The sequence below is a fragment of the Neodiprion lecontei genome, chromosome 6, assembly GCF_021901455.1.
Source record: "Neodiprion lecontei isolate iyNeoLeco1 chromosome 6, iyNeoLeco1.1, whole genome shotgun sequence".
In the NCBI taxonomy this organism is placed as follows: Eukaryota; Metazoa; Arthropoda; class Insecta; order Hymenoptera; family Diprionidae; genus Neodiprion; species Neodiprion lecontei.
The window spans coordinates 31,133,011-31,156,520 of NC_060265.1; the positions used below are offsets into that span (position 1 = coordinate 31,133,011).

General features: G+C 44.8%; 1 protein-coding gene across 2 annotated transcripts in view; it reads right to left on the minus strand.

Moving 5' to 3' along the window:
- LOC107225298 (max-interacting protein 1) overlaps positions 1 to 23,510 on the minus strand; it is a 123,123-nt gene that overhangs the window by 44,453 nt on the left and 55,160 nt on the right. The gene's annotated exons all lie outside the window — the stretch shown is intronic.

The window sequence follows — 23,510 nt, forward strand, 5'->3', positions numbered from 1 at the left end:
CATGCTTTATTTATACGTGCCGTGTCTGCGGTATACGGATATTATTGTACATATTCATACACACATTTTCATCGGGCGAAGAGAAATAGATAATATGAAACGTACCGTGTCGCGTCGCAATACTCGGTATAGCAGATTAAACGTGACAGTGACAGCGATACGTCTGACACGACCAAATTTTCAAGTTTCGTCTACTCACTCCGATCCCTAGTACTTTCAAAACTCTGTCCTCTCGGTTTAGAACGCGTGGCAGTAGATATCAGGAACGTGAGCGAAAGTAAGGCGAGAATAAAGAAGAAACATAAGTAGATACAAGAGTTGGAGGAGCGAAGCAAAGCAGGGTCAAACGAGAAAAAGTAGGCAACGCGTAAAATTTTCCAGGCAACATTTGGTAGCCGAATAACCAGCAGACAACGTGCGGGCAGGCAAGCGAACAGGCGAAGCCCATTTCATCCTTTCCGATTGAATCACCCGCGAGCACAATGACGATGACGCGAGGGAAACACTCGCCACGGCAAACGGGCAAAGTGCCGAATAAAATATCAGATAGACCTGGGTAGGTAGGCCTTCGCTCCCCCCCCAGAAACACGGTCGAAAACCCCCTGCAGGGGGATTGAATCGCGCGGGCGGACTCGCTCCGGTAATGGACCTATTGTCGCGAAACAATCAACCACTGGCAATTGCTCCGCTGCGACAGTTAATGTTCCCGCAGGTACACACCCGACCGCGACGATGTGTCACGTCCAACAATACTATACGTCTATACCCGTGTTTACGCCCCCCTGCCCCTTGGTCAACTTCGTCGCGTACGCGTACATGTACCGCTACGGGTTCACGTATTCGCCTTATCCACCATCGACGCTTTTGAATGTGGTTGCGAAACGATAAGTCGCGTATTTTTCGAATTTATCCTCAACGTCGAGATGTATTTGTCAGATATTCGAAACTTTACTTTCCTAAATAACAAACGTTAAGATGGTTTTTGTTGAAATTTAATTTCTGTTCATAGGAAATTGGAGATCGTCTCAAACCAGTTACGACACGTAATACCAATTTTATGTCGTCAACGATTTATCATTTTTAAATTTCTCGATGAGGTGTTGAAGAGTACAAGAACAACTTACAGATAATTTAAGTAACTGCGAAACGGTATCTGATCAATCCAACTTATTTCCTGGTAATTTTGAAATAAATTTCGGTAAAAAAAAAATTCCTCTCCGACTCTGTAGAGTAGATGAAAACCGTATTGTGGATTCCGAAATACTTGGGATATGAATTTCCACAAGTGTAAATACTCAATAATGCGGCGAGATTCCGAAAAGGGATCGCCTCGGATCGGCGTGACAGGCGCGAGGAATATCGAACGACGTCGAACGACTTGGCAGGAAGGAGTATGGAAATAAAGGGATTCCAGTTATCGACTCGCACGGACCATTAGGTAGGCGATCCCTCCGCCCCTCGGCCTTCTTTCTTTCGCAGTACCCTCCTCCACCTCGGGGGTGGTAAAATAAATCTGTGCCTCGAAGTGAAAACGACACGTGACATTTCATTTTCTTCTTCTTGCTTTTTTTTGCCACCTTTCTCAATCGAGTTTCATACAGAAGGATTTCAAGCGAGCAGGGTAAACTCCTTTCTCTTGTATAATAATATGACTTCCCTTAAGGGATGTGTGAAATACACCATTGAAAGGAGATATTTTGAATGATGTTAAAATTATGTTCGATTAATCACGCCCTACGACTGCTCAACGTTATAGCGAGGAACACGTTATTATACGGAGGATTTACGTGCAAGCGATTGACTTTCTATAGAATTTTATTGCTATCCGATGGGGGAGGATTTCCGGGTATTATTCGATGCCGCATCATCGAATGAAATCGGCTGATCAGCAAAAGAAGACCCGTGTTTTTTTTATACGAGCATGAATGAAGAACCAACTCACTAAGAGAGTGACGCTCGGTGATAACGGGAGCAGTATTGCCTATTGTACCGAAACATGAATGTCGCGTTGAAGTTTTATTGCTAGTAGCGGCTACAACGCGATCCCTGACGGCTCTCTGTCTGTGTCTAGATGTAGATGTATTAACTGACACCGCAAAGCTTAGGCCCTACTGCGTTGTACGTGATGAATAACCAAACATCTATAGGCACGAATGACAAAATATACTTTCCAGAAGTTAACCGACGTGTACAAAGTGAAATTTCATTCTCATCCGGATACTTTTAACACTAAAAATTGATAACTTTCATACATCGGTTTCCAAAAACCGTCAAGTTTTTCATTATACCTTAGCCCTTGTCTCGGAGAGCTAATACCGAGGATGTTTACATCGGTAATATCGAAAGAGAGTTATTAAACAAGTTCGGGAAGTATGCGGAGAATCTCGGGGAAAGATGTTCGGAACGAGTTTGTTGATTCAAAAAGTCGAGGCGAAGTCTTTCCTTCCTCGAATCGTGGCAAGATAACATCGTTTAAAACCGCACGTTCGCCATTGCTTTCGCCGAATTCATGCGACAACTTTCCTCGTTTTTCACCACTCTGGTAGTAACCGTGGTTTTTAATATCGCGTCGATCATCCCCGTACGATTATTCTGGTCCCTCGCCTTGGGGCTCTGCTTGAAAGCCAACCGAGACCGTCGTTGTCGCACGCAAGCACGTTCGCGTAGTTACGCGAATATTCTGCGCCGTGGTTGAACGAAGAAGGAATGATAAGGAGGAGAGGAAAATGGTCGTTATAAACTGCAAATCCCAACAGAGCTGGCCGAGTAAGCTGCCCGAGGGACGCGGAGGACAGCGCTTGGAACCAACTAACAATAAAACTAACGAAAGCCGGCCAAAGTGGACTTTGAAGGAAACGCGATAAAGCTCGTACTGATCCAGTGTGATTATTAAAAGATGGACGTCCTACCACTGCAGGTAAAGGTACGTTTCTTTACGAAGAAAAATTTAGCGGGTAGACCTTTTGCTTCCTCGGCGACCGGCGTTGCACGTTCAGCGGAACGGCTCAAGTCAAGGATATAACACGCAGTCCGAAGGGAATAGCTTACCAGGCTGATATCGATTACCAATCGAGCTGCGATTAACTCGCTCAATCACATCCTTGTGCTGATTTTCATCCTCATCCTCATCCTCATCCTCATCCTCAACCTCATCCCTATCCTAGTCTTCGTCCTCGTCCTCGTCCTCGTAAGTAGTCGTCCTCTTCCATCCCGTTCTCCTCCTGATTCTCGTCGACTGCCGGTGACCAGAACGAAGATAAGTTTCCGCGCTCACGGCGCTAAGAGAGAACTTGGCCGGTCGAAGGGCGGAGGATGGGGAAAGTAAAGGGAGGGCGAGGGCGAGGTTGGCACACGTGCTAGACGGGTTTGAATAGTTACGAAATTAGTCGGTAATTTGCTCAAAGTTTCGAGGGAGGTGGAGTTGCATAGTCGAATGCAGAAGTGCACGCCATTCGACTAGCTAGCTCGCCTATTTGCCGGGTTCGGACGAAGAAGGTGAAGATGAAGAGAAAGAGGAAGAGAGATAGAGAAGCGAGTAAGATCGGAGGATGAGGCAGCTCTTGAGATAACCACGAGTTCAAACTTTTCCCACCGCCTTGCTCCTCCTTCGCTTCCGTTTCTCTCGTCTTTGATGCATCGAACAAGGATTGGGATTATACCATTTTTCATTCATCCATTTGGCCGTAAATCTTGACAACATTCAAATTCTCTTGTTTTTCACCCTGGAGGTGCGTTCTTTTTCCATTGACGCGTTTGCCTCAATGGCTGAGAAGAACTGAGGAGGTAACAAAAAAATCCGTAGAACAACCAAAAAACCCGGAGATGATGTTTCTTTTGCTTCTCATTTCTTTAACTCATGTAGATATACTTGATTCAAAGAAACCTTTGAGGCAACTTTTCTTTTCATAAGGTCCCTGGATTCCATATAGCTCTACTCAAATGTTTGCGTAAAATTTGTATGAAGGATATTTCTTCATCTTCTAAAATTAACGTTCCGAGTATCCCATCTACCATTGTGAATTGCATCCCCTTATTTAACGGTGGTATGTTTTTGAGTGACTTGAGCCTTCACTCGGTCCACAAATATACCAAATATCCGTAACTCGTGAAAAGTATTAATACATAAGAATCCCGGATTGCGAATAAAGTTTCAAAGAAGATTTTTCAACCGTCTACTCATATTTTTAAGTACAAAAGTTACATGCGTGATGACAAGGATCAAGGTAAAAATGGGTTAAGAAATGTTTGCTCGATATTTTCATATAAAGCTTTCAATGGCGAAGAAACGTGCAGCAAAAGAAAGTACGTGGAAGACTTTTGACTTACGGGAAGAAATGAGAGAATATCAAGGGAAGTGCGAGGTTGGCTATAACGAACCCGCATAGTTGAAAATATTATCCCAACTCTGCCCGCAGAGATTGTCGGCACGCAGCACGCACTCATTCCAATTACTGAGTGTCTTCGGCAACGAATTTACCTCGAAAATTAACTCACCCCGTTCCTCCGCTGATCAGCAGGGAGTATGAACTACGCAAAAGCCACCCCCCTCCGTCGAACTCCGTACTCCACGCGACTTTCATCGACCCCGAGGCAACGGGCAATCGTTTTGCCCGCGTTGGAATCCCAAGAATAGCAACCAACGACAGCGCCAGCGATAACAGTAATATAACGATCGACGGAATCGCGCGTGACCGTTCGTTCACACGATACGTACATATAACTTGGCGTGCTCTGCGGCTTTCTCTGCATGCCTTATACATTTTCTCAACAACAATCATACTGGCCAAAGAAAAAAAAATGAATTCAAGTCTATAGATTGCAAAGCTGTTAGAGCCGGCGGAACCCCTCGAATGTTCTGATAATCTTCTTGGAGCGGGGGGGGGATAGAAGGAAAGGTAACGATAGAGATGAAGGTTGGAGAAAGAGACGATTAGAATTACCCCTAGGTTCGCTTAATTAAACTACGGGCGAGTGGCGCGGCGCCTGGCGCCCTGTCAGCTATCTTCCGGTTTGTGGCCCGGAAGCGGGACCTATAGGCGTCTGGAAGTTGCTTCTGTTCCTGATTAGAAGACGAGCGTCAGGCAGGGATCCGGGTGGGATCCCTACCTCGATTTGCCTGTTTTCCCGTTTTCCCGTTCCCCGGGTAACCCGACATTGTCGTCGACAAGTACGAGGGTCTCACCGAAGCAAGATCTCTACACGGATAGGAGGCCGACGAGGAGGAGGAGGATCCTCGAGGACCGCAACCGGAATACCGAGATCCCTGCAGCACCTGCAGGTGTGTAAGATCCTTGCCGTGTACGGCAGCCGTGGGCTGCGTGGGAGAAAAGCGAGCCGCCACCGTGCAGAATTCCAATCAGGCTGATTAATTATCGCGGTGTGTTTAATTACAATTAGTGAGATTGCCAACCGAGCCCGCGCGTTTCGGTCGCGCCCTACCTGCGATATATAACCACGCCACGCGCCTCCCTAGCGCAATGACACTATTAATCTCACCCCCATTCTCCCCGCACTCCACCAGGAAGGTGACAGCAGACAACTGCGTCCTCTGCGACAAAGGTGAGACCTGGAAACTTCAATTCCGCCTTCTGACGTACGATCAATCCTCGATATTCAGCTGGTATACAGTCACTACCTCGGTTCTTTCGTTTACTGCTACGGTACTCAAGGTTTGCTATTTTTACAATATCTTTCACTTGGTCAGGTGATTTTACAAGTTTATAACTTGTAAAGGAAGAAAATAAAAAATGAAGTATAAATTCTACGAAACGTTCAATTTTATCAGAATCGGTGAGCTAAAAAAGATATTGAATTCACGATTCAATGTGTCGCGGGCGGTGTTTTCTGTTCGTTGAAACGGTCGTTCGTTCGGTGACGGGTTTCGAAACGTTAATTAAAACTGCAACCATATCGCCAGCACGAACGTCACCCGGAAAATTTTGAAAAGAATGTTGAATGCCACGGTTGAGGTACTTTTTAACGACAATCAACACCACGAGGAAAGGTGCAGGGTATAGCGGTAGATCGAGCAGCGTTAGCAAACGAGAGAAATCGATTGCAAAATTTGTACCGAACAGACAAATAAACAAAAAAACAGAGAGACGAGAAAGCGAGTTGATAAAATCGCGGTAAAATGACTCGCCCGATCAGAGACCTACGTCGTTTAATTTACAATTATTCGAGCAATCGACATGTCGCACAAATCAATCAATAAGTGAGAACGAAACCTAATTTGATGCAAGTTCAGAAGGAGTTCATCTGAGAGATAGAATTTAGACCGCACGTACTTAGAATTTCACGATACATACAAAATACATACAGAGAAAATGGACAGGAACGAGTCACGAGATGAAAACATCTTGGCGAATCTACTGAACGTACGCACGCGTGAAATCGTTGAGGATTTAAGGATCACTTATATCCGCGAGAAAACCGGGTCAATTTAATCAGCGAACAAGAAGACCTTACGCCTCCCGACTGCCGAGTCCCGCGACCGCTTGCCGTCCACTTCTGACCTTTCACCTTTGACCTTTGCGCTCTACCACACTCTCGGTGGAACAGGTGTCGTAGTGAAAAAGGGCCGGATATCAACTTCCCGTTTTCCGGTACTGATGTTGATGTCGGTTCCGTGCAAATCAGCAACGGTTATCCCGTAGATCACAGCTCATTCGGAACCAACCCAGAGAACCGCATGGGTATCCTACAGAGCGGACGAAACGAAATGAATCCTATTAGGTGAGAAACTTTTCACCAGGCTTTTGCCTGTGCTTGCTGCCACTGACCGCATTTCGTGTCTTTCGCGCAACGAAACTGCAGTCCGCTATGTAAACTGCAATCTGTATAAGTTTGAATCGTTAATTAACCGCCATGCTAGCGAGATCACCACATATTTACAAAAGCTTTTCACCAACACTACGGTGATGACGGGGCTCTGAGTGTGAGTGTTTAATTTTATTTTGTCCACTTCCATTCTCCTTTCCGTTTTCAGCAACACTTTTCAACTGCACCGCACGACTCGATAGGAAAAGAGAAGCTAATCAAAGCCGGCACCACTTTGGCAGCTAGCTAAAACGAATCCAGAGAGGAAGAGAGAGAGAGAATGAAAACGTAAAAAGGAAAGAACTTGTGGAACAACTGTGGCCACTTAATGTCACCGTAATGCCGGCACTCGTACCGTGTAATTTCCGCGTTTCTTGCATCATACACTCAACCACCTTCGTTCGTTCGTCTCACGCAGACGTCGCATCGTCAAGACACGCGATTCAACCGATCCTTGAGCGAAGCCTAATCTAATATTCACCCCCAACGCGATCCGATTAAATCCTTCGAAACATGAATGAACGAGGTTGCCTGTTCAGCTGTTCGAGGGTTGCGTAGTGTACTTTATTATATACTTTTGGTTTTTTTCACGAACGCAACACAACACGGGCGAACGAGGAGTTGCAAAGATACGACGAGAAGTATTACACGCCGTGCTGTACACCGAGGCTGTGTCCGTAACTTGTTTCATACTCACGAGGCTGCCTACTAGGAACAACCTGCAGCACAGCAAAAGCAGAAGCACCAGCAGCAGCCTGCGGGACGACTAATAGGGTTATTTACTACGTCCGGTCTAAACACAGGGAGCATATAACATAGCTCGGGAAATACGCAGAGAAATGCGAAACGTTACCGCGGCGACAGTTTGGTCTCTCCGCTGCCTGCTTTCCGTCGGCTTCCCTCGGTAAGTATATTAGGGTTCAGCCATGTGTACAGGGTGGCCCTCGGAACAAAGCGAGGCTTTGTTCAAAATCCGAAAACTCTCTCCGACGCGTGTTGCCCCGCGGTATCCGCGGTGGTCACATTTTAGAGTGAACGTTTCAATTTCCAATGATGCTCCGTGCGAGTTTCATAATTGAATCGAACGTCTTCACTTTCGGTCGAGACATTGCTGGGAGAACTGGATTGAAAAGTTCCTGTAAATCAGCCCGAGCTGATCAAATCTGGAACCCAGAAAACCGTTTGGTCCCATGGAACGAAAGGTAGGTAATAGGTACAGAATATTGAATACAACACAACACCTTTTAAGGATTTCGCATTTTTCTTGTCAAACGTAGCGTTGTTGACGACGAGTTCTTCGAAGACCATCTCGAATCCCAGGCCTACCCGTTCAACGTACGTTAGAGTATATTTATAGTACGTAGTTTGAAATCTCGGTTCTTTCCCCCCTTTGAAACAAGATCGGGAGGAAGAGAGGCTACCCAGAGTAGACACTGTGCTCGAGCACACGTAATCAAAAGTTATTGGCTCTCGAAAGAAACGCGACTTGTTTTTCTTATTTTCCCACCGCACGCGCTCTCGTACCAACACGTGTAACATACCTAATAGAGCGTCGTAGGAATCATACGCACCGGTGTGTCTATTCGGCCGAGGAGAGCATTGGTGCAAAAACCTCGAGACTGCGGAGCACGGACAGCCTGCGGATGAAAGGCCATTCTCCCGATACGGGCCAATCGCATTGTACGGAATGTGCCGTGCCACATCGTTGAAAATACTGCATACTTTTTGCTCGCGGCTCCTTGTCATTTTATTTATTTATTTATTTTTTTCAATCTTGATCCTCTTTCGCAAAACTGAAGCACAGAGTGAACAGGACAGCTGCAGCGGTTGATTTGGAACTCAAGTCGTCGTAGCTGTGAGAGCAGAACACCGGTAGCGGAGTCACGTCCTGCAGATATGACTGATTTCCGGCAAGTTTATGGTGCTTGCGCTGGGAATAGTTGGGATTTATTTTCGAGATTTAAGTCCCTGTCCTTGTGTATGTACTTTTCAACTCTTTCCCCTCCCGCTATCTTCCTTCGCTCCCTCTCCCTCCCTCACTCCTTCTCTTCTTCCACAGTTTGATAGTTTTGAAAGAGATTTATCGCCTTCTGCACGGTGCGGAAGGATGCATCAAACGAATGCAGCTGGGTTGAACCATTCCTCCTCCCTCGAGTTGCTCTCTTCTTTCTTTTCTATGTTCACTTTTCCCTATCTCTCCAGCTCAATCTTTTCCACGTTTCCTAACCTCCGATGATTTACCACTGCAAAGAGAACAACTTCGCCCATGGGATAAAGTACTAGAAATTTGTTCAACGCTACCAATAGCCGTTATAATCGCGTTTTTCATTTTAATAGGTATGTGGTAAAGCAACTGTCAAATAAGAACCTGCAATTAGGAATTCGATTTAGCCTAGACTTTGGAGAATGTAAGACATCATTTTTTCTAGTTCTCTTCTCGAGCATTAAGACCTGTTATAGTTTCTTTCGTATCGTGAAAAACTCTGCTTTCTAAGCAGCTCCGCTGGGGTGTGCTTTGTAGGACCAAAGTATATTTGGTACCTATCTTTGAAAGAAATCTTAGAATCAATTATATTTTTTTCTCCCCTTTTCTTCTTCTGCGTATTTCCAAATTTAACTTCACTTATTATTAACGCGTGTCGTAAGGTAAGCATAAAACCACATATTTGCAATTTCTTAGGTTGATAAGGTAAACCTTTGATCGGGTAAACTTTACCGGAGATGGAAAGCAGCCAGAGATGTTAGAAGACACGATAAGAAAATGATGAATATTTCTTATAATAAGGCAGGAAGAATCAGGGTAGGAGTAAAACTCGAAAATTCACGTGTATATATTCAGTAAAAAAAAGTTTTTTCCTCCAACCCGCACGATAAAACATCAAGATTTAAGGACGATTTTCAGTGAATTCCCGTAAATGTATAGAACTTTTCTCAGCGGACGACTTTCCGGGACTTCCTGGAAAGAAATGGGAGAGGCAAATAAAAGGGGCCAAAAATCATGCGATCCGTTTTGGGGTTCCGGAGTTTTCGGGAGGGGTTGTAACGGAATTGCACTCGTAAAATCGGCGTTTCGATGCCCCCGCGCACCGGACGGAGGGTGAAACCTGCAGCGAAGAGAAAAACATACGTGGCGCTGAAACTTTTGAATATTTTCATAGCGTAGGTATATAGGATGAATGGGTCTGTAAAGTTTCCGGTGTTTGCTCGTAGGTACACGTCAATTTCGAAGTGCCGTTTTCTTTGCCTCCCTCACCCTGCGCTTCATCCTCCTCCTCCTCCTCGTCCTCCTCCTCATTCTCCACCTTACGTATAAATAAGGTGTGATCAGCTTTCTACCGCGAAGCGAAAACTCGCATGGGCTGTGGTACGAGGAAGCAGCTGCGATTAAAAAGACATTTTCATCTGGCACAAACTCTCGATCATTACTTGACGACAAAAAGCTTTGGTCGTGTAACAATCGCGATTAGCGGCGTACATGCATACGTTATACCTACATAGAACAGCGTTGTGTTCACTAAGATGATATCAAGAAAATAATACTGCAATTGATTTTAATGTGTGAATTATACCTAGGCAATGATGTACTCGACGCGAGGAAGAAGAGAATGAAAAAAGTGGGAGCCACCCAAAGCTTACAGTTCATCATTTTCCGCAGATGTTTCGTCGCGGTACGACAGACAGAATGTAGGACAGCTTCGTTTCATCTCGCGGATTGCGGTGAACCGCGTCGACGAGTAATTAGAATTAAAGAGAAGCGTGATTCCTCGGAGACAATGAGAGGAGCTAATTGGCAATATCCTGCCGCACCGCTATGTCCCTCGTCCACATGCATGCATATGTATACTTGTATACATGATAACGTACCATCCCCTCCTCTCTCTCTCTCTCACTCCCCATTTACATAACAGCCGCAGCAGGCTGCATTATTCCTAAGCAATTTATAATTATTGCAAAACTTGGTCACCTGACGTCGCGCGTTCCAAAACCTCGGCGGCAATATCGCTCAACCTGTATACCTATATGCATATACTCGCCTTTCCGTACAGTCAGCCAAGTTCGCGAAGTTATTCACTCTGACTATTGAAGTAATTTTTCATTCCTACAATTTTATATTTCCAGCAATATGAAAGCCAAGAAAAGATTGTCAATTTTTTCACTTTCAATCTCTCGCAAGATTCACTGCGTTATTACATTATCAAGTAAATTTCGTATATCTTGTACATTTTACAGTTCCACCGCACTCAGCAGCCACGAATTATTTACCCCACATTCGATGAAACCTACGTAAGTACATTTTTCCCAGCAACAGTTTTGTGCGACGATTACTTGCAAGATGCACGCGTATATTGTGTACATCTGCATAAATACTTGTACGTAATAATGTCTGGAAAAAGATGTGGACAAAAAACACAACGAAAGATAAACATTTCCCTCGATAGCAATCCAACGATAAAAAATATTTCCCTCAACTTTCATCGGCAACAAATACTTGTATGTGGGTCACATCGTACGTATATATGTAGCAGGTATAGCGCAATGGTGTGATAATCCGCGTGATCGAGCTTCTTTTTCAAACAATTGAGACGATCAATTTTTAGTTCTCGTTTTTCTTCTTCGTCGTCGCGGGGAAAAAGTTATAATATCCTTCAATATTGACTCAGGTCAGGAAAAGTAGTATAAACAGTCTCTTCGTTTCATCGGCAATCCTTCCTGAAATTGAGTTCGAAAATTGAACGAAGGTTCGGAGTTTTCCGCGAGTTTGCGAGAATCGGCAAAAGACACGGGGACCAAACGGGACCCGCTAGTGGTCAAAAGGGTTTCCCGAGAGACTTGATGGACCACATTCTTCCTAGCCGGCGAATCATTCGCTTGCACCTGCAGACGGACGGCGATCGTTTCACGGGTAACCCGGGGGCATTCTAGCTTCTAGGGATACCGCGGAATTTCCGCAATATTCTGATAACGTCTGAAACTCCTCCAGCGCTCACCCATCCGCAAGACTATAGTATAGAATCTATACTGTTCGCGCAGGTGAACTGAACAAATTTATAACTCTTAAATCGAGGGTGCTGCAGGAGAGAAAATTGCAGAAAATCGTCGCGAGGCATTCGAGTTTTATATTTCTGATTCGTTCCGTCTCGTTTACTTGGCTTTTCTTTTTCGTTCCTGTATTCAATCGGCATTGAAGTCGGTCTTTGGTTTACAGCGAATCAATATTCGAGAGAAGTGGAATAATATAATCCATTCTTGTTTGTAGCGAGTTGAAGCTCGTTGCAAGCGAGGCACCAAGAGGTACGGAATGGGAACTAACTCTCTTTGGAGAAGAGGGAGAGGAAGAAGTGCAGGGGTATTACGGTGGAAGGGAACAATTGCCGGCATCTGGCCCGCCGCCTTGTTAGACTCTGCATATTATATCCGGCGGTGGCGCTGCCGAGTCTGCGGAAGTGTTTGTCGCGCGTCTCTTGCCAACCGGCGAGATGGGTAAAGCCGGGATTTTTGTCAAGCACGACGTCCCGGAATTTGATATTTCGCGATTTACATTTTCGCTCTTCGTTTTCCTCGGCGAACATCCGTCCGCTATCCACGTGGAAACGGATGAAGCGAGAGAAAGAGAGAGACAGAGAGACAGGAGGGTAGAAACCAGTCGCATTTCAATTGAATAACACTGAGAGAAGCAATGTCGGAGATTCCACTATTTAAGTGTACTAGAAACACCCGACCATTCGCAGAGTTGATTTGAGCATTGTGCACAGTAAAATCGACCATCTTCTATTCAGACGTTGTGCTCTTTGCATGTGCACAAATATGACGTTCCGGCGACAAAAGTGACACAACTCAAAAATTGGTATTCAGTAGTTAATAACCGGCGAAATCACTCGAGAAATGAATTGTAATCTATTTCCATCACCGTGTTGATCATTCTTCGGAACAAATAGGCGATGAAACGATCCCTCGTCTTGAACTATCCAGGTAGTAACGTGAGAAACCCGGATCGGTGGAAGTAAGATGGAACGGAATTGAGGAAAGAGGAATCGTCACTGATCCACCATTTTTCGATCAGTATTCCTTCGATGCGAACGAATGCTCTTGGGAATTTACGAATTTAACCTTTGCGCGGTGGAGTGGCGGCCTAGGTTGGTTTCGAGTCGTGACGACACACGGCGACCGGTGACACGGATGTAACACGTACCAACATTTTTCTCTTCACCGGACTTGGATACATCGGCGAGAGTCACAGGCCCATCTTGGCCCGCAGGTCAATTCGACTCTTCGTCTTACACGTATGTTGTGCATTTGTGATAACACGGCTCCGTTTTGCACCTACGCTCCATTCATTTGTTTCATCGTCTATTTCTTCCGTGTTCTAATCTCTGCCGAAGCAATTTTTTTTTTGTTTTTTTTTAGTGGAAACTTGTGCCTAATCAGCCGAAAACATTCTCAACACTGAAACACGGTCACAGTCATGATCCCAACAAGTCCCACCACCCTGAAAGAAGATACTAATTTTTATACATACATACATGCGATATACATATTCGCACCCTGGAACTCGCAATTCCCCGTAGAAACACATGTCCCAGCCCTTCTCTCGATGTCCAACTGTTCATATCAAGTATGGACTATCACGTGACCGATAGTTATTATTTTTAAACGTATTAATTATAGGGACTTACGATTATACATTTAAAAGTGTATCAACGTTAAATTGAAGATTATCCTTCTACCGAAGATGCTACCGAATGCATCATGCCGATACGAGTGGCGAGGCTGCCTGCGACCCCCGAATGCAGTTTTATCAAAGGATAATCATTCCTCTATTTTGAGCATCGAGTGTCGAAGAGCTGGTTAAGCGTACACGACGCACTGGCCGTGGGGTCAACGAACCCAATAAGCCGTCGAGTGCGGGTGTGAACGGGTCCGTCATTTAGTCAGTCAGTCAGTCAGTCAGGCAGCCAGTCATTGGTCGTTCCTCGTTCCTCCGACGTGTAAAAGTATATAGGCTCGTAGAGATAGACCTACGCTATTCACGTTATAACATAATATACGCGCAGCTAACTAACTGCCTGGCTGGTCCGCCAGCCACCTATTAAACCAACCAAACAGCAGATGTTGATAGAGTGTCTCTCATTACGCGGTGTTAGTCTGTCCAACGTCGTCTATCGCGAGCATCGTACTCCGCACGACGAACAGCAGTGCCATGCAGGGGGTTAGTCGAAAATACGTCCGTAGGTATAGAAGTTAGTTTCATTCCATTCACCGAGAGATATCGCGGTCTGGCGCTGCGGGGTCCCTGTCCCCGCATTCGTCTTCCAACAATATACAAACCGATATCTTTATCGCATACCTTAATACACGTACGAAACCGCGCAGGCAGTCAGGCATGATCGTAATAATATTGTATTGCTTTCGATGATATCAACGAATTCCATTCATGACCCTACTTCTGTTCCACACGTGTGTTACATACGCACCCATCTTCTTTACATACATTATACGGTTACAGAGGCAGATGTTCACAAACAAAAAAAAAAACTTCGTATTTACGAGTCGTTCATTCAAACGACATTTTCTTCAAATGTGAATTCAAATTTCACGAAGATCGATACCTTATACTCCGAAGATGAGGTAGGTTTAAACCGAATCACTAGGTATATCTGAGGGATTCAAAATGATCCTGCGCATGTATCGATAGTACCTGGTTTGCGGTATAAGAAACGCTCACGAAATCAGCTGCACGTTTCATTCCTCTTTTGCAGGATCAGGGGTGGATAAAAACTGATTGAATGAAGAGATATTTGTTATCCATGAAAAAGGACAAGTATTTTTCGGGAGAAACCAGCTACCAGGCAACGAGGTCAAAAACAAGGATGAGGCAGACAGCACCTGCGGTCGATAACGAGGAACTCCAGGACGATCGGACTAGGCGGTCTCGTACTTTGTTTAGGCATGTCCCTCTATTCTCCCGTATAGGAGAATTGTCCCGAGGAATTGTCCACGTTTGCGAGCGAAGCTTGCGGACCTTTCGAAAGCCGAAAGAATAACGATGCACCACCCGCCGGGATATCAATGGTCCTTCTACAGTATCGGGCACGAATGTCCATCGATGGAAAAATGTTTTTTGCTCTATAAACAACAAGCACCGGAGCTCTGTCTGAATTGGGCTTTACCTTTTTCCCCGTAGGTCGTCCGGTAACTCGGCGTTCGGTTAATTTGCGAGCTTATGGGGGGGGGGGGATGGAACAGGAAAACCACACCCTGGCACGACCCTCCATTGTATTTGTTAGCGGTGGATAGACAAGCTCGAGTAACGAGGGCCAAGAGTGATTTTTAAACAACCATTAATCCGATCTCAAACCTATGCTATTCGATGGATTGACCCATCACGGTGAATAATGCGTGCGGGGCTTATTATCGATCTACCAAACATGCGAACAAAAGAAGAAAAATAAAAAGTAGCGAAACCGTCTGTTGAATTTAATTAGCACTCACGAACTTCGGACCTGCATTATATTCAACAGCGCGTGCCTGTACAACACTGAGCTATACGTACTCGTCTGCAACCCCTGGAGCGAAGAGGCTTACCGTTGAGGGATTTACTCCTCCTACATTCCTCTAATTAGCCATGCACATTCAAGTCTATACGCCCACCCCCAACGTTTTCGCGCTAATACACTACGCGCGTTCGCCGCACACATACCTCTACTCTGGATATCAGTCATACGAATATACAGCATATACGTTGGTAATAATCGGTGGAAAAGTATCGTAAGATTATTGAATTAGAGTCACATTGATTTTTTTCCGGTATGGCGTACTTTCCACTGGATACAAGTAAATATTCAGTGACAAAAAATCAGAGTAAAAAGCAGTATGCATATTGCATACGGTAAAAAAAAAAAAAAAAATACAGAGTCAAACGAGATACCGCAAGAGGTGGAGAGTGGAGTTTTATGTTACCGTCTTCTCTCACGTTTACTCCCTTCAAGAAATCGCGTACAATACATGTACAATTTATCCGATATGCATTACACTGCGTTACATGGCAAGGTGCCTTGAATTTCTCGTTCGATAATTGGTACAGTTTCAGCTTGATCCCCCAATTCTCCGACCGGGATTTCCCAGTTGGCCTGAAACGGATCACCACGCGGCGAACAAACTCGTCACAACGAAAGGAATATAGAGAAAAAAAAAAGAAGAGGAGAAAGTTAATTGTAAGATACAAGGAAATACGGTTCATGACGATTTTCACAGTTTTTTTAAACCACGGTGAAAAATTAAATCGATAGTTTACCGGTCGTTTCGACGCCCTTTAGAGATCGAATTCCGATAATGGTACCGCCGCTCTCGCTTTCCCGCCGGGTATATATCGACGAACGGAAACGTCGTACCAGGATAAACTCCATCCCTTTTTATTCCCTTTCCTTCCGTTCTTCTCGTCGTTGTTACCCCCGCTGCCTCGCACAAAGAGAGAGAGAAAGAGAGAGAGAGAGACTCCCTAGCGCTTGTCAGAGAAACGCTCTCGCGACCCACGAGGCCAATATGGCGAACTCGGTCAATTTAAGAATATATCCACAGTTGGATCCCCGGGGGATTTACTTCCCGGTTTTATGTGTTTTCCGTCTTGTCTCTGATCGTAACGAGCCAAGAACCAAATCATCCTGATTCATCGATCGGTTTACGTATACTGCAGAACCACCAGCAACTGCGGATGATTTGGGGAAGTAGAGACGATGATCCTACGCCGGAAGACAAGGGCTGAGCTAAAAATAATGGACCGCCTCGATATGATGAAACGAGATTACTAATTCGCCATGCGCGTGTAAGTATACCGTACAAGTAGAGCGAGACAGAGAAAAAGATGAAAAGCACGTGGCGGGGGGGGAGGACGATAATAGTGGAATAAAAAGTATGAAAATTAATTCGAATCGCATTCAACGGGGCGTGTAAGTGCGTCAGAAGTCCGCGGCTACTCTATGAATGCCAAACAGCAGTCTGAGACGAGGAGTTCAAAGTCTGCTGAGGCACCTTTGACTGCAGCTGGAGCGGCGTGCTGCAGGAGGATCATGGGACGTGAAACGTGGCGAGGAGGTAAGACATTTTAGCTAGATTAACCGGCACGGGTATCTTATACCTGCCGCGCCTTCGTACCTACTATACGATGTACGCCTGCGGAGATTTTTCAATCTTAAACGAAGTTCGGAGATATGTGGCTGGAAAATATTTTTCACCCATAGGAATGCGGGGAAATTAAATGAAAAGCTTGAATACACGCATCGCATCGCATCGCAGGCATTTCGCCTCCTGCTGTATACGTACATTGTGGTATAAGGATTTATCTATCCCTGTCACCAAACCACAACGCGGACGCATCTACGAAAATGAGAAACAACAAGGATCAGTCGGGTGGCTTATCTCACAATCAACTGGAAAGCTTGAAAGCTGGGGCGGAGAGGAGAGGAGAGAGTTCGATCTTACCTCCGCGATGCAGTTGTGTTTACCCATCGGCTGTGACCACATCTATGACCCGGGGCAGTTTCCAGCTCAAGTGTAATTCGAAAGGATAACCATATTCGACGGAATATCTTGGCTAGAGGTCGAAGACCGACTGATCTCTAGTATCTCAATCTATGCACATATTATTTACATTCGTATATCGGTGTACTGTATACTAGAGTGAAAGAGTCAAAGTACAGTATTTCAACCAAGAAAATTATAATCTGTAGGAAAGACAATCGATGCATAAAAACCTTGTACCGTTTTTTTTATCGCATTTTCTTTTTTATTTCTATACAGGCAAGAATAAAAAGTTGCAATCGCTGCACACAATGGTTGTAACGTCGTTAGATTTTATGGGTGTTTACTTTTAATTAGGATTCAAAAGCTTTGGGTTCAGCGGTGAATTAATTACGCGGTTAAAATGGTCCGCTGCTGCTGTTACGGCGCATTCTTCCAGTCAGAATATAGGTATGCAAGGTTTTGTTACCTGAGGGCCAAGACAGAGACGAACCCCCGAGGGTTGAAAATTTAAAATAACCCGGAGATAAAGATACCAAGGAAATAAACGAGCGAGGGAACTAGCTCATATATTTCTCCGCGGATCATCGTAAAACAGTTACGACGGCAAAATGAAATTGGCGAAAAATAAAAGAAACAAAGAACGAAAGAAAAAGAATAGTAAAGAAACACAACAAGTTGAACAGCAAAATATAAAACGCTGTTACTGTTTCCTTCATTTTCTCAAGCTAAAGTTAGGATAAGTGATCAAAGCGAAAAGAAAAAATACAGGCTCCAAAGTATCGGGTACTATTAAACAAGCATCTAATACTTGGGTTAGTAGGAATGCGGATAAAAAAAAACCAACCATACGTACAGTGCTGTACTTTATTTCGTTTGCATCGAGAAGAAAAAAAAAATGAAAATTCAATCTACCTGTACGACCGCTAGAATTGTCGGGAAAACAAAGGGAGCCCGAAAGAAAGCAAAAAGGAAAAGACAAAAAATATGAAGTAGAAAAAAAAAATAGCAACCGGAGTAATTACGAGTCGGTACCCAGTAGAAGAGCGGTTTTATGCCCGTCGTTGCTTTTCACGACTCTACCCTCCGAGTTTATGCGTTGGGCTGTTTGGTCTGCCATTTTTTGTCTTTCCGGTCAGCCCCCCCCTCCCCCACACAAAAACTATGGCAATTTCAACCGCGTCGCAAGCACAACGCCGCACGTTTATCCTGACCCGAGAAAACAGTGAATTTCTGCACATGCAGAAATTCCATTTATTCCGGCGAGTTATTCTTATTATCATTACCATACTACAGAGTTATAAAGGCAGCAATAATCGTATAGGTAATAATACCTACGCACACGCAGACGCGCATAAAAATATCATACGTCCTGTTATAAGGTGGATGTATAGAAACGCTGGTTTCGGGGTTACATTGAAATTGATTGATTGAGTTGGACGGCGGCGGGACACAATACATTGTTGTTTCAATGCGGATTTTCATGATATTTAACATCGAAAATTTTCACCATTTCACCAATACCGTAGCCAATTAGTACCACAAGTTTTGTATTTTTTTTTTTTTTTTTTTTTTCATTTACCGCCGAGACACAACTACACGTGATTATAGGTTAGCATATATTCGTCGTACACACATGTCTGTACATAATGTAGCGACGGTGCATTATTCATGCTCTATTCACGCTCGGCTGACAATCTCGTGAATACTGAACACCCATTGTACGTCGAACACTGCTGTTCACAATGACAATAATAACAGTAATAATTTCTTGTCAAACTTGGAATCTATCACGTGTTTGAGAATATTAAATAAACCACTCGCTGCAGCTTACGGTCGTTATGCAAGTTATAATTCCCGCGGTGCAGGCAAGATTTCAATATTCAGACGAACCAATTTCGAAGTTTAAAGCAACAGCAGCAGCAGCAGCAGCGGATAGTGTCGACGAGATATGAATACCACTTCTTCTTTATACATAACGTGTCTAGAAATGTTGGCTTATTTCGATCGATATTAGCAACAGCGCATACCTGCGTATGCAATAAACACAAGTACGTACGCACGTATGTATGCGCGTACAGACCCTCGGATTGATTCCGACGATCCATTCAAGGCCAACGTTTTCGTTCATTTCGCACGTTGAAAAAGCGGTAGCAAACTACCCCGGTGGCCTTGAGCGTGACAGAATCAATCCAAGGGTCCGTAGATGTTCCGGGAGTGGCTGTTTTCCTACGTCGGGAAACACGACGCCGTGCCGCCTACTTTGTCTTGGGTTACGTCGCCCGTTCAGGCAAGTGTAAACGTTAAAGTAAGTGCACCGCACACATACCGATAGGTAGGTATAGACTGTGCTACCTACATAGATATACATATATAAGCGTGCGGTGACGGGGGATGATTTCATCCGAATTCCATTTAAAAAAGGTGAAATATCGGAGGGTCGGACGGACGAAGAAGGTTTGCTGGATGTGTTTGCTCGGAGTGAATACGCCGCGCGTCGTCGCCGAAGGCGAGGGTTTGCTCGCAGCAGACCTAGGGCCGGGATGGATGTGAGGAGAGAGCATCGAGATAAGAGAAGGAAGGAAGAAGGTCGACCCGCCTTTGTTCGACGGTAGACACGGACAAGATATTCTCGCGGAGTCGAAGAGGGTAGCCAAATATCGCGACGACCACCCGGTAATAGATTCGAAAAGTGGATGTCGCGTGTGACACGAAGTGTAGACGAAGCCTACACCTGATAAAACGACGCGGATCACACAGGGCGCTGCTGTCTTCCTTTCCACCGGCTCCACCGCGAAAAGCTCGCCTTCGTCGTTCGAGCCACGCGCGACAAAGGGACGACGATGGTTGAAGCTTTTTCAATCTGCTTGGAAATACACCGCGTGTGGCGATGGCGCGGGCAGGAGCAGCTCTCTGTGTTTACACAGGCTGTTTATCCTGGCATGATAACTCCTCGTCGTGTGCAGTACAGTGCGCAGTGGAGGTACCGGTACTGGGGGGGGGAGGGGTTATATGTGTGTTTAAGCTCTGAAACTTCGAGGAGGTCCGTCCGCCGCCACCGTTCCGCTGGATGGTCGAAGCGACTCGGTAGTTCTTCGAGATGCATTGAAAATACTTTGCGGGAGGAAAATGAGAAGTAAGAAGAACCGAAGAGGCAGAACAATAAGATGAAAGGAACGACGCTTCTGCGGTGTTCAGCCGAGCAAGTACAGAAAGAGGGGGAGGGGGGGGGGGGGGGAGGTTGGTGTGGATCATGCTAGGGATCATCCGAATGGCCGGAAATGGGAATGGGACATGATCGCGGCGGCGGCGAATAGCTAGGCATTGTTCTCGGTGCCCCCCGCCCGCCTTTTCCGACGCCCCCTCAACGTCGACGGGCGGTGGTTAACAGCCCGCGGTTTAAGTGTGTCTCCACCGACGCTGCAATGTACATACCTATATATGTATGCACGTAGGTGTACACCGAGTCGTATAACTCCCGTCAGAGGGAAATGGCGAAAAAGTGTTTAGCATAAATTAGTTCGTCACGCGCGAGCAAGGAGCAGCCGATGAACGTTACCAGCTACCAGCTAGCTACCACCTACCGCCACCGCCTCTACAGCTTTAACGACCTCGTAAACATTTCACCGTTTATTCATGCGCGTTCGTCGTCTCATTGTCAGCTATTAGCGTGGCATCCTGCACCCCCTGTAGGTACCCGTGTAATACAACAAGGTGTAAAACTGGGTTAACTACATTTTTCGTCACTTGGGTACCTACGTGCATTACGATGCATACGCTCAACTCTAGTCTAGAACGACAGGTTTGCCATACCTCCGTCATCCTCTGAGGAAAATAACGCCAAACGTTCTTACGAGGCGTAATATTTAGATTCCTGTACAGATACAGGCTTTAACTCTTATATTATACCGACTTTTTACTAATCTCTACCAAGTTTTATCAACAACAGGGTAATGAAATCCAAGATTCAAGATTATTTGAATCATCCGGGAATCGCGTGAATCATACGTTATTCGCACCTATTTACTGGTGCATTCGAGCAGGCGGCGACACCGCATGATCCATAAAGTAGAGCAAAATCAATATCGCACAGATGGGTCGCTACTCGGACTACACGCCTACTGTACATAATTCAATTTTCAACGGAGGATTTTTCTGTTTTTATTTTTTAACAGGCGCGGGAGAGAGATGTAGATACTTGAGGGGGGTTTCTTATTTGTTCGTAATAAAATTACGGTGCCAACAAAAGTTTAAACAAGGGAAGAAAATTCGTTTCGGCAGCGGCGCTGGGTAAACTTATTGTTAGTTACTTTTTCATTCAACTCCGCCGGCGCTGCTCGGTTAACTTCATTCTACCCTACTATTCTCGCCGTGTGTGTGTGTATTATATAAAATATACATACACACATGCATACATGCATAGTACAACAACCAACTTATTTTCTTCCTGCATCCCTCCTCCCTGCCGTCAACGACGGATGACTTTCCTTCCTTCCTGTAGAGAATTAGTTGGTAAGTGTTTGGGAAAGGGGAGCGAAGGATAGAAATGTAGAAAGAGAGAGAAAGTGGGAGTGAGCAAGGGTGAGAAGGAGACTGAGGGAATTTCGGTATGCCGTGCGAAATTATCGAATTCATTGATCAGCGAATTTTAATAAAGATGCTATCCCACGGCTCTGCAGGGGGTGATTCCCATTCCATCGTCTCTCTGAACCCTCGTAATCTCGGTCTATTTTTAGCTTTGTTTAACAGGCGAGCAAGAAAGAGAGAAAGAAAAAAACCCCAGAAGTGAAAGGAGACGTCAAACTTTTAAACTGTAAAGAGGGAGAATCGTATAACCTTATCCAATCCATCGAATCAGTAACTCTCCCAATCAAATCGTTAGCCACGGATCCATAAATTTTTAATCCACCTTACGAAGTGATAAAAAAAAAATGGGGGGGGGGGGGATGGTGGTGGAAAGGGCGGAACCGATATAAAAGAAAAGGTGGACAGGAACCCGATAACCTGTACAAAATTTCTCAAAGTTAGATGTATACCTGTGACTCCTTTGGGATTAACTTTTATCACGAAGAAGGTGACAAGCAGGTGCAAAACAAACACCAAAAGAGCCCTCGCAAGTTGAAAAACATATTCCCATGGAGCTTTAAGGCTGTTCAGCTTGTAAAGCCGCAGACGCGGAGGTTACTTATTAAATACGTGGGCCGGTCTCGTCTACTTGAAATTGAATGAAGTGAAACGACGACCGTGACATGCGCGTGGCTCATTCATTTATTTTCGGTTCATGTTCGAACTGTGTTACTAACCGCAACACCGGAATGGATCCTGATAACTCGGCTGATTGTAAGTACCACCGGCAATTGGGGAAGGATAAAGGGAGGGAAGGAGAGAGATGGTCGTTAATTCAGTTCCCCGTCTGAACCCCGGGCTTGTCTCTCTATTTAATAACTTTGTTACAAAGGATAATTCATTTGCCATTCGCATTATTGCATAGACAATAATTTACCATTAAAATCTTCAATGATCGGCTACTGGCTACTCGCTACTCGCTATCCCCTTCTCTCCTCTCCTCTACGCTCATCCATGTTACGCAACAACCAAATGGGTATTATCTGTACGTCATGCGTCAATATCGTGTCTATAACTATCTATACCTATGCCTGTAGTCATAGAAAATCGGTGGGTATCGGTGGGTTCGAATATATTTACCCACACATAATATGTGCGTGTGTATGCACCGAGAATTGTCAGTTTTGACAATTACTCTACAATAGAGAGCAATTTCGTATCCTCTGTGTGTATATATATGTATACACATACACAGTAGTACAAGTAACCGCAAACTTTACGATATAGAATTTATATACATCCACACATAGGTATATGTGTATAATATTCAAGGCAACTCCCAGATGAAAATGTCATACAAATATATAGGTATACATAAGTGTGTGTGTGTGTCTATGGGTACATGGGATATAGGATTCATTGTCGTTACCGAGTTACGACACCATAAACCTGATACGAAATCGTTTAACTGCAGCTGTCTGGTATGAAGATTATCTTAATAAAATTCTTCCCGCAGTGTGTGTGCGAGTGTATTATAGTATAGGTACTATTTTCGGCGAGAATAAGATTTACGAGACACACAGGGATTTCAGATTTCTCGTCTTCTTTTC